Genomic DNA, 10,094 nt, shown 5'->3' on the forward strand with positions numbered 1-10,094 from the left:
AGAGGTTTGATAGGTATTGAGGGCTTGGTGATAAATTGAAGTGTGGGGGGCAAGCATGATTTAAATAAAGACTGAGAGATAAAGACAAACTCCTGCATACCAATGACAGAAAGATAACCCAAAAGAAAAATGGGGAAAAGAGAAGAATGAAGGGACTCACAGGAGAGGAAACACAAAGGTCCAAAAAGCGTATGAAAGCACCCTCAACCTCATGTTCGCCCAGAGAAATGTAAATTAACTCCAAAATGAGATGCTATTTTGAACCCATCAGATGGGCAAATACTAAAAACTCCAACAATGCCAAGTATCAGCAAAGGGGTAAGGAAACAGTGGCAGGCATTCACATCTGGTGGGAGTGGGAATTTTTTTATCACTTTGGAGATCAATTTGGCATAATCTAGTAAAGTTGAAAATGTGCATGCACTCCATCCAGAAAGTCCACTTCTAGGTATGTATCCTGGAGAAAATTTTACTCTTGTGCAAAAGGAAATGTGTAAACATATGCCCATTCTAGTATTGAAGAGTGTAGACAACTTGCATGTAAAATTGAATCATAAAATTGCAGACAACTTAAATGTCTTGGTACTGGAAGGGATATTTACATAAAATATATTCATGTGATGGAATATTACACAGCAACTAAAATTAATGATTCAGATGTTTGTGTTCCAACATGGATAGTATATAAATAATGTTGAGTTGACAAAAGACCAAACGTAATTGTGTTATGCCAGGAAGATACCAGTTGGTTAAAATTCTAGAAGATGATACATTGAGTATGTATTATGTATTGTGTTGACAATGCACTGTGTCATACATGTAGTAGAACTGTAGAGGCGTGGACTGAAAGAGACCAAATTCATCATACTCATACTGGACTCAACCACTATTTATTCAGCATTTGTTACTGGCTGAAACTGGGGAAGGAAGCAGAAAGAGAGGAGAATGTGCTTAGATAAGGGATTAAGTGATGGAGTGAGGTATAAAAGTCTAAAACTGTACTTATCACATTTTTATTCTATTGGGGAAAGAATGCCAAACTTTGTTAATTCTTGGTGGTGGATACAAGAATTTTTGTGCTATTATTCTAAAATTATATGCATGCTTGAATATTGTCCATAGATTTAGAGAAGGATGTGAGTGATGTGAGATTAATTTTGTGGGATTGTTGGGAGAGGAGCCTGATTGAATCGAAGGGGAGAGAAGAAGAAAATAAGGGAATTTAGAACTTTTTCAAGAAGTTCCACTTGCAAAGGGAAGAAAGAGACATTGATATAGTTGAAAGGAAGTGTTTTTTGTTTTTTTTTTTTAGGAGAAAGAGTTGGTATGTATTTAAATGCTGATGGGTTGGAGCTAGTTCCTGAAGAGGAAACTAGCTGCTGCTTCTTACTGAGGAGGGCTAAAGCTTGAGCAGGAGGAAGGATATTTCTCCTAGTGGAAAAAGAAAAGGAAGTGTTGTAGATACAAGCACACTTGGTGGGTGGCAGGGTGTCCTGTGTGGCCTCTCACGTCGCGTGTGGTGTTTGAGTCTATGTCCTTGTGAAGTGAGTGAGAGGTAGCTGAGTTGAAATCATTAGGAGAAAGTTGGCAATTGCTCTGTGGAATGTGGGAGGAAAACAGGCTGAATAAGAAATAAAGACTGGTTGGCAGAGTGGAGGACCTGGATGGAGAGCTTCAGTTTCTCTTGGCCCCTGCTGCTAACATCTTATGATCTGCTTTAGCAGCTCTCAGCTCTGCAGGGTAGACACTGAGCAAGTAAACAGTGGAGTAGATCCAGGCCCAAGTTTTTCTAGGGAGATGGCATGGAATTGCTCAGGGACACGGCAGTTGAAGGAATGACAAAAGTTGCCTAAGGTACAGGCAAATTTCAGCTTGGTGCAGAAGTAAGTGAAGCCAGGAGGACCTGACAGATGGGAGATAGAATAGAGTCAGGAGAAGGTAGGTCTCATTGAAGCTAAAAAAGTAGTCACAGAATAGCTGAATGGTGGTCACATAACAGAGGGTAGGGATGGAGCAGTTCTTAGGATGACATACATGGTCAGGGGTATGGTAATCAGAGTGGGTGACAGTGATGGATGAGAAGTCACTGGAAATAGGTCAAGAAGCTGAGTGTCCAGGAAGCCAGCTGTGTGTCCGTGAAGATGCTAAAAGCACCTGGGTGATGGCATTACTTAGGAGGGGAGGGACTATGAACTAGGTGCTCAGGTCTTGGATGAGTGATGGATAAATACGTGATGGGAGCAGGGGATGCTCCACTCATTTGCCTGAGCCTCAGTGGGTTGGAGAAGAAAGTACCCAGATGTGGTGAGAAGGATCAGTGAGTACATCTTAATTCTGAGGTCCATGGGGGTGGAGAACAGAGCAATGGTCTCAGGAGGAAGTCAACTATTAGTGGAGACAATAGGATGAAGGAAGAAGCCTCCATTGAGTAGAGGATGACTTGTGGATTCTAGAGCGGGGTCCCAGAAGGCACTGTGGAAATCTTTGGCTAGGGGGTGGAGTGGGCTAGCCCGTGAGGCAGAATGAATGACTGTGACTTCAAGATTCCCATGAGAATTATTTCATGCAGTCTCTTGGTAGAAGGTAATAGGAGAATGGGACCCTCAGGACCTAAAGGAATCTATCAGACCTGGACAGGTTGCATTTTTGAGGAAGTCCTGGTCCACTGGTGAACAAAGAAACTCTCTAGAAGGAATTGGCCATCTAGGGTCTAGACATATTGGGAGTGCTCCAGGGAAAGACTCGTGGCTTCTGACTTGTGTGCCCCCCGGAGCAGTTGGAGGCCAGGGCATAACCAAATTCAGATTATGCAAGTCCATGGTAGCCTGCAGCAGTTCTGGAAAATCCCTGAGGCAAGTTCAGCTTAAGATCCACTCACCACCTCTACCTTACCACATAAGCATATATTTAACAAGCAATAGAAACGCTTGGAGTTGATAGTGTTATCCAGAAGTTTGTACCCAGAACCTAGGGATACATTCCAGCAAACAGATAGCATTTGTTTTAATTTTTAAAAACAAAGATTTTGTTGTTTTTGTTGTTGCTGATCAATTACATATTTGGTGCCTATGTGGGAGGGTGCCATCACCATGAGCTTAGACCCTCAGAAGGATGCTTCCCAGCCCAGGTGGACAGCCTTGCCCAGCAGTGGTGTGGTGCAGAGTTATGCAAATGAACATCCTACCTATAATTTTATAACTTGGCATGTTTGCACATCAGATTTTCCAAAACCAAGTCCCCTCTGAAGGATATTAACAGGCAACAAGGAGAATGGTTTCACTTCCTCCTGTGAAGTGCAGGGAAGGTGGGGCCGCTTAAGAGACCTTCACAGTCTTTGTCAATGACATCCCACTTACCCATGGCCCTTTTGCCTGACACAAGGGCTCACGGCGTGAGCCAGCACTGATTGATTTCTGGTTGGCTCTAGTGAATCTAAGCCCTCTAGGTCAATCTTAAGCATCATAAACTAGTTTTCTTTTCATGAAGATACAGACATTTGACTTTAGTGATAGAGTGTGCTTTCAGAGGAAAGGGACAGAGGAAACTCTCTGCTTCCTGTTACTGCGATATCTTCCACAAATGAAATGAAATGAAACAAAATTAAATAACACATGCAGTTGTTAGTTGTTAAACTCTGCAGACTCAGTAATGCCAGCATTCCAGGTTCAATTCAATGAAACCACTTTCCTGTGATTGGCTTAGAGATCTCATGTGCATATATGCTTACCTAAGCGGGATGCTGTCACGGTCTCCATCCAAAAGGAGAAAATAATCAGAATATGCCAGTAATTCCGAGAGGCTTCAAAAATGCTCATGGCCATAAAAATCAGAGTGAAGACAGATCTATACTGAGAAAATGTCTGTAGAACAAATTCTGCAGAGAATATTCAGCCACTGGACAAGGTTGATAACTCTGAGAAGCCTACAGAGGCCCTTAATCTTAAAACTGCCAGTACAGAAGAAGAAAGCAGCCTCTGTCCACGCTCGAGACCTTTGGAACAGGTTTTTTAGTTTGTTTGTTTTCTTTTATTTTCTTTCCTTTTCCTTTTAATTCTCAATATGTAGACTGTGGGGAAAAAAGAGTTTTAAACATCAGTGGGGCAGGCCTTTCCAAATAAAAAATATGACTTGATTATCTAAAACTTTTCTGTGCCTCCAAATATTAGAACACTGAAATTTCTTAGAAGAATGTTAGTTTTGTTAAAAATCTATTTTGGTGTATAGGCTTTAAAAAATTACGCAAATTTCAACAGAATCTCTAAATGAGATCGCAAATGCCGAAAGAATTGACTTTCTTCTCCACGTTATTCTTTAGGCTATAAAACCAGCGTTATAAGAATCACATACCTACACATTTCAATAGTTAGCAACTTATTCCCCATGAAGAGAAAATGCAGGGACTTGCTCTCAGAAAAAGAGTAGATTGATTAAAATATAAGTGGACACCTTTACAGAAGGGCTTTAAAAATAAGGGTTTTGATGTGTTTTATTTCCTCATCCGTAGTGGAGGAGAGATTTGCTCACTCCTGAGTTTTTCCAATCTCCAACATTTTACTCAAATACCTTCATCCCTCTGACCTCACCACCCTCTTACAAGACTGCAAAAACCTCACACCATCCCCAACACCTACAGTGAAAGTTAGCTGCAGGCTACAGTTATATAATATCACAGAAAAAGATTAAGAATTGCATTATTGTAGTTGCTGGAAGGCTATATTATAGCTATTTCAGAAGAGAGATTTATAGCAGTACTTAATGAACGAAACTAGTTTCGTTATCAGTCAGTAACCATACCCACATTGTGCATCATCTGGTAAGATTAAGACATTGTAATAACCTTACAAAAGGTGAATATTTGGTGGTGGCAAGTCTGGCTAAATGAAATCGCCTTAGCTTGATGCCACGGTATTATTCATTCCATCACAGGTTGTTGGTCAAGTCTGCCCAAAATGTGTCTTATAATTTTCAGGCATTTCCTTTATTAAGGAACATGAAAAGGTCTAGCTTTAGGATGTAGGTATTATTGGAGTTATCAGTCTCAGCCTACTTAAAAATATCACAGGCCAAAACTTTGAATCACTGTTCTTTTGCAAAATTAACATTTTCAACCTTTCAGCAATTTCACACATTTATTTTTACTGGGAATTATTTTTTCAGAGATGGTTATCTGAAGGGTCATTATGTAAGATAGGCTAGAATCCTGGAAGATTCAGACAGTTAATTCAAATTTTTAAAGAGTTGCTAAGGAAAAAAATCAGTCTGGAGCTAATGAAATATTGTCAACAAATAACCACAGGTTATTTTAAATCCCTTGTCTACCACTGGCTACATGATAAGTTATACATAATATATATTATAATTATGATACATGTTATAAAATATACATATGTATATATGCAGATATATACTATATATATCTTTAACTCAGAGGGAATCTTGTCTCACTATTAGCAAATTTCAGCAATAAAATGTTCTTAGTTATTATTAATATTTCCCTTTCCACTGACTTTTTCCCATTTATTTATGTTATTCAGCCTTGACATAATCTAAGTTAAAAAGGAGAGGTAGTTTTGTCACAAATTTTAAATGAATATCTGGGAAGGTAAGCAGTGCACTGTTAGCATTTGTGTTTTGGCAACCTGACTGAACATAATCTATTACCATTATGAAAAAAAAATCAGGATTCTTAGATTTCCTACAGAGGGAAAAAACCAAAAAAATATGGCAATGCTTCTTGATCTAAACTGCAGCCTTTGCTATTAGATTCTTATGCAGCTTACAAATTTAAGAATTGTCATCTTATATTTTGGTCTGGCCACCCCAAACCCCAGCACTGGCATTCTCAGGAGACATATGTTACCCAAAGTTTATTCTGCAAATACCAGGATTGAAAGCTTAGCTAAGTACCTTCCGAATAGTCTAGTTTTCTTAACTGACTCAGTGTGCCTAGGCCATAAGAGTAGTTGTAAGCAATAATGCAAGTTAGGGGCTTGAAAGATGAGGCCCCTTGGCTGCACAGGGTATCAGCATAGTTTGCTAATGTTTGGAAATCTCAGTTCCCTGGTTCAAACATCACTTTCCTGATGCCTAGACTAGATAAATTATTTCTGTTAGTCTCATAGCTCCTTTCTTCATGGATTCATAAGGCTTGTAATTATACATCTGCATGATATAAATAATATGGTAAAAGTCTCTCCCCACTATATATTCACCTTAGTATCCTCAGCATGTGTCGCAGCACCTGCCACATAGTAGGTGCTCAACAAATGCATGTTGTATAAATGAGAGGATCTAACAAACAGTTCACATGTTTTCTTGTGTCCAAACTTTCAGACCAGCGGATTGTTCAAGGTGGAAAGAGGTAAACTTGTTAGTCGTATACTTATGATGGTACCTAGATTTTGTGAAACATGGTTTCAAAGAATTATTTCTAACTTATTTTACCTATAACGTTAACTGAGAAGGAAGAGGAAAGATGCTTCAGGAAAACCCCAAATGTCTTGGAGCAAGATTTGTCTGTTAATGTCAATGAAATGTTTCCATCAAACAATTAACTCTTAGTGTATTTATTTATATGCATGAAGGGACTCAGTCCATGGGATCTGAGAATCCTTTTTGAGCTGGGCAGATAATATACGTGAAATAAAAAGCAGAAGGCTGTTATGTAAATAAAATGGCTCGCTATTAATTCCTTATTAGATATTCCTGTAAAAATTTAAATAACAAAACAGCATGTCTGTCTCACTGTAAAAAAATTCACAGGTAAATTAATTTGAAAAACATGTGACTCTATTGAATGTTTTTCTCCTTTCCTCAAACATCAATGCAATTCTAATTTAAAATAACCAATTTGCTTATAAAACAAATGTTATATGCCATTTAGAAACTGATTTCCTAATAATACCTCTGAGTTTTCCTGTGCTCTGGATATTTAAGTATTTACATATACATTACTAACCTCTATTAATTTTACATTGCAATCAGTGGAGGCCTTAACTTTTATTTTTAGCTAGAGAATTTCTCTTGCCTGAGGATCCATTTCAAGATAAAATTAGTTTTAACCTGTTGATTGAAAGGTAAAATTTTAAATCACATTCAAATTTTACATTTTAGGTAATGTTTTACTTATTTCCTTACATATATATAGAGAGTTAACATGGGATTTTTAGATCTTTCCACTTTTTAGAGTCTTTTAAGCCTTAGCTTAGTTAAATTAAATAAATTTATTTTATTTGTCTACTCAAAACTTAAACATTTGTGGAATTTTATCATACTTGTATAACATTAGAGGGCCCTAATTAAAAAAATATTCAAACTTTTGGACCACGTTTTCACATGGTGGTTGATTTTCTGTTCATTAAAACAGTTGTTTTCAGAACTGTTGATTAGTAGTCTCGACAGTTAAGTTTTGCTATCAACTTTCATATACGTCATGCACACAAAAAAATCTCAATATTGTGTTAAAGCTAAAATAAATCCTTAGTAGTTTTTTTTCAAAGGTTTAAGACTTAAAGATTCAGATGTAAATAACCTAAGAATATTCTGCTTGTCCATTGTTGAAAGAGTATTCCATAGGGGATATTGTTAATGTGACTGACAAGTCAATTATATCCCATTCACAAATGTTTTGATGTCTGCAATATTAATAATACTGCATTGCCCATGAGAAGTGCTACCCTAACTACTGGCACGGAATAGTCACAATAAATGGCAGCAAATGTAATTCTAACCTCTGACTCTTTGACAAACAGCATGGGTACTCTCTGCCGCTCTGCCTTTAATTTCAGTGGCATCAAAGGAAAACTCAAGCGCCTCGGAAAATAACTCTAGCCCCACGTCTCTGATAAAATAAAATGCTTACCCACAGACATAAATTACCATGGAAATAAAAAGAGGAGCAAAAAAATTACACAGTTTCCTAATGCTCTTAAATCAAAGTAGCGGAGGGAGCCGAGAGCTGTGACCAGAGCGCATGTATTATGCAGCCGCCCTGCTCGGGGAACAATCTTTGATAGCTTTAATCCAACAGGTTGGCTCGGTTGATCATGGAGCTGCGTTATTCATAATTTTCAAGAACAGAGTCTTTAAATTGTTATTTTTGTGGATGCCACGTGGAAATTTCTGCTGTGGAGACATTATCAATTGGAATCCAGTCAATATAAGCCCTAACTGTGAGTTTAATAGTCACAAAACTATTGACTTTCTGGGGTTCACGACAGCAGATTAAATGACACGCAGCCTCCCTCTCCATTTTATAAGCCATGGTTTGCCTGTCTTCTGCACGTTGTCCCGTTCTCTTTCCCTCTTTTCTAACTCCCTTCCAATCTTCCTTTCCAACTTCCCTCTTAATTATACGGGAAACAATCTCATTAAACAAACCACACAAAAAATACCTGTAAAATCAAAGCCCCCTCGACACTCACACCTTTCCCAGAGGTAAGCACTGTAAACATTGAGTTTTGCATCTTTGTTACACAAAGTGCAAACACATGCAAGTACATGTACAAAAATAACTTGGTGTGATTTGAATCACAAATGGGGTCACACGGTACCTATTATTTGCAGTTTTAAAAACTTTATATGACTTGAAGTTTTACATCAGTACATAAAGATTTGCTTAATTCCTTTAACAGGCTGCATAATATTCTGTAGTACAAATGTTATTTTTTAAAATATTCTTTCCTTGATAAAAATATAAATTGTTTCTGATGATTTGCTATCAGTGATAATCCTGGAATGAGTATCTGTGGGTGGGACTTGTGCACATGCAGGGATTTCTCTAGGGTTTCAGCCAGAAGTGAGATTGCTGAGACAATGAATGTGTGCATTTGCAGTTCTATTGGTTGTTGCCATGTTGCCTTCCAAGGGAGCTGTATCGATTCAAGTTTCACCAGTCTCTGTGAGATTTCTTATTTATTCCATGACATCCTTTGCTGATCTTGGGATAGTCAGATGTGTTGATTTTGCAAATCTGGTGGATGTGAAATGATTTCTCCTTGTGATTTTAATTGCCTATCCCTAATTGCCAATAAAATTGAGACTATCTTCATTTGTGTATTTACTTTCTGTTAATTTTCTGTTTAACCTTTGCCCTTAAAAAATAGCAGCTTATTTGAGGTATAATACACAAACTTTGAAGTTCACCCCTATAAAGTGTACAATTCATTGGTTTTTGAATATTTACAAAGTTGTACATTGATCACCCCAAAAGATAGCTCATATCTGTTAGCAGTTGCTCCCCATTATCCTTTCCTGGAAACCAGTAATCTACTTTCTATCTATGGATTTGCCTCTTCTGGACTCTTCATATAAATGTAATAATACAGCATGTGCCCTTTTGTGTCTGGCTTCTTTCACTTAGCAGAATATTTTCAAAGTTTCCTCTATGTTATAGTATGTATAGTACTTCATTTCTTTTTATGGCTGAATAATATTCCATTGCATGGGTATACCATATTTTGTCTATCCATTTGTAAGTTGGACTTTGGGATTGTTTTTCCTTTTTGACTATTATGAATAATGCTTTTGAACAAGCTTTAGAATGTACATTTTAAATTGTCTATGCTATATACCTAGCAGTGGAATTGCTGGGTCATATAATAACTATTAATATATTTAATCTTTTGAGGAATTGTTAGATTGTTTTCCATAGTGTCATTTTACAATCCCACCAGCTATGTATAAGGATTCCAATTTCTCCGCATCATTAATACACTTGTTATTATCAATCTGTTTGGTTTTAGCCTTCCTGGTGGGTGTAAAATAGTCACAGTTTGGTCTTGGCTGGCATTTCCCTAATGTATAGTGATACTGAACATCTTTTCATGTGTTTCTTAGCTGTTTGCATATCTTCTCTGGTAAGAAATTTCTATTCAAATCCTTTGCCCATTTTTTAACTGGGTCTTTTTATAATAGAGTTGAAAGAGTTTTACATTCTGGATACAGGTCCCTTATCAGAAACATGATTTGCAAATATTTTCTCTCATTCTGAGGGCTGTCATTTTATTTTCTGGATAGTATCCTTTGAATCACAAAAGTTTTAAATTTTGATGAGGTCCCATTTATTTAAAATTTTTTGTCACTTTTGATTTGGT

This window comes from Eulemur rufifrons, chromosome 3 (assembly GCF_041146395.1).
Source record: "Eulemur rufifrons isolate Redbay chromosome 3, OSU_ERuf_1, whole genome shotgun sequence".
NCBI lineage: Eukaryota > Metazoa > Chordata > Mammalia > Primates > Lemuridae > Eulemur > Eulemur rufifrons.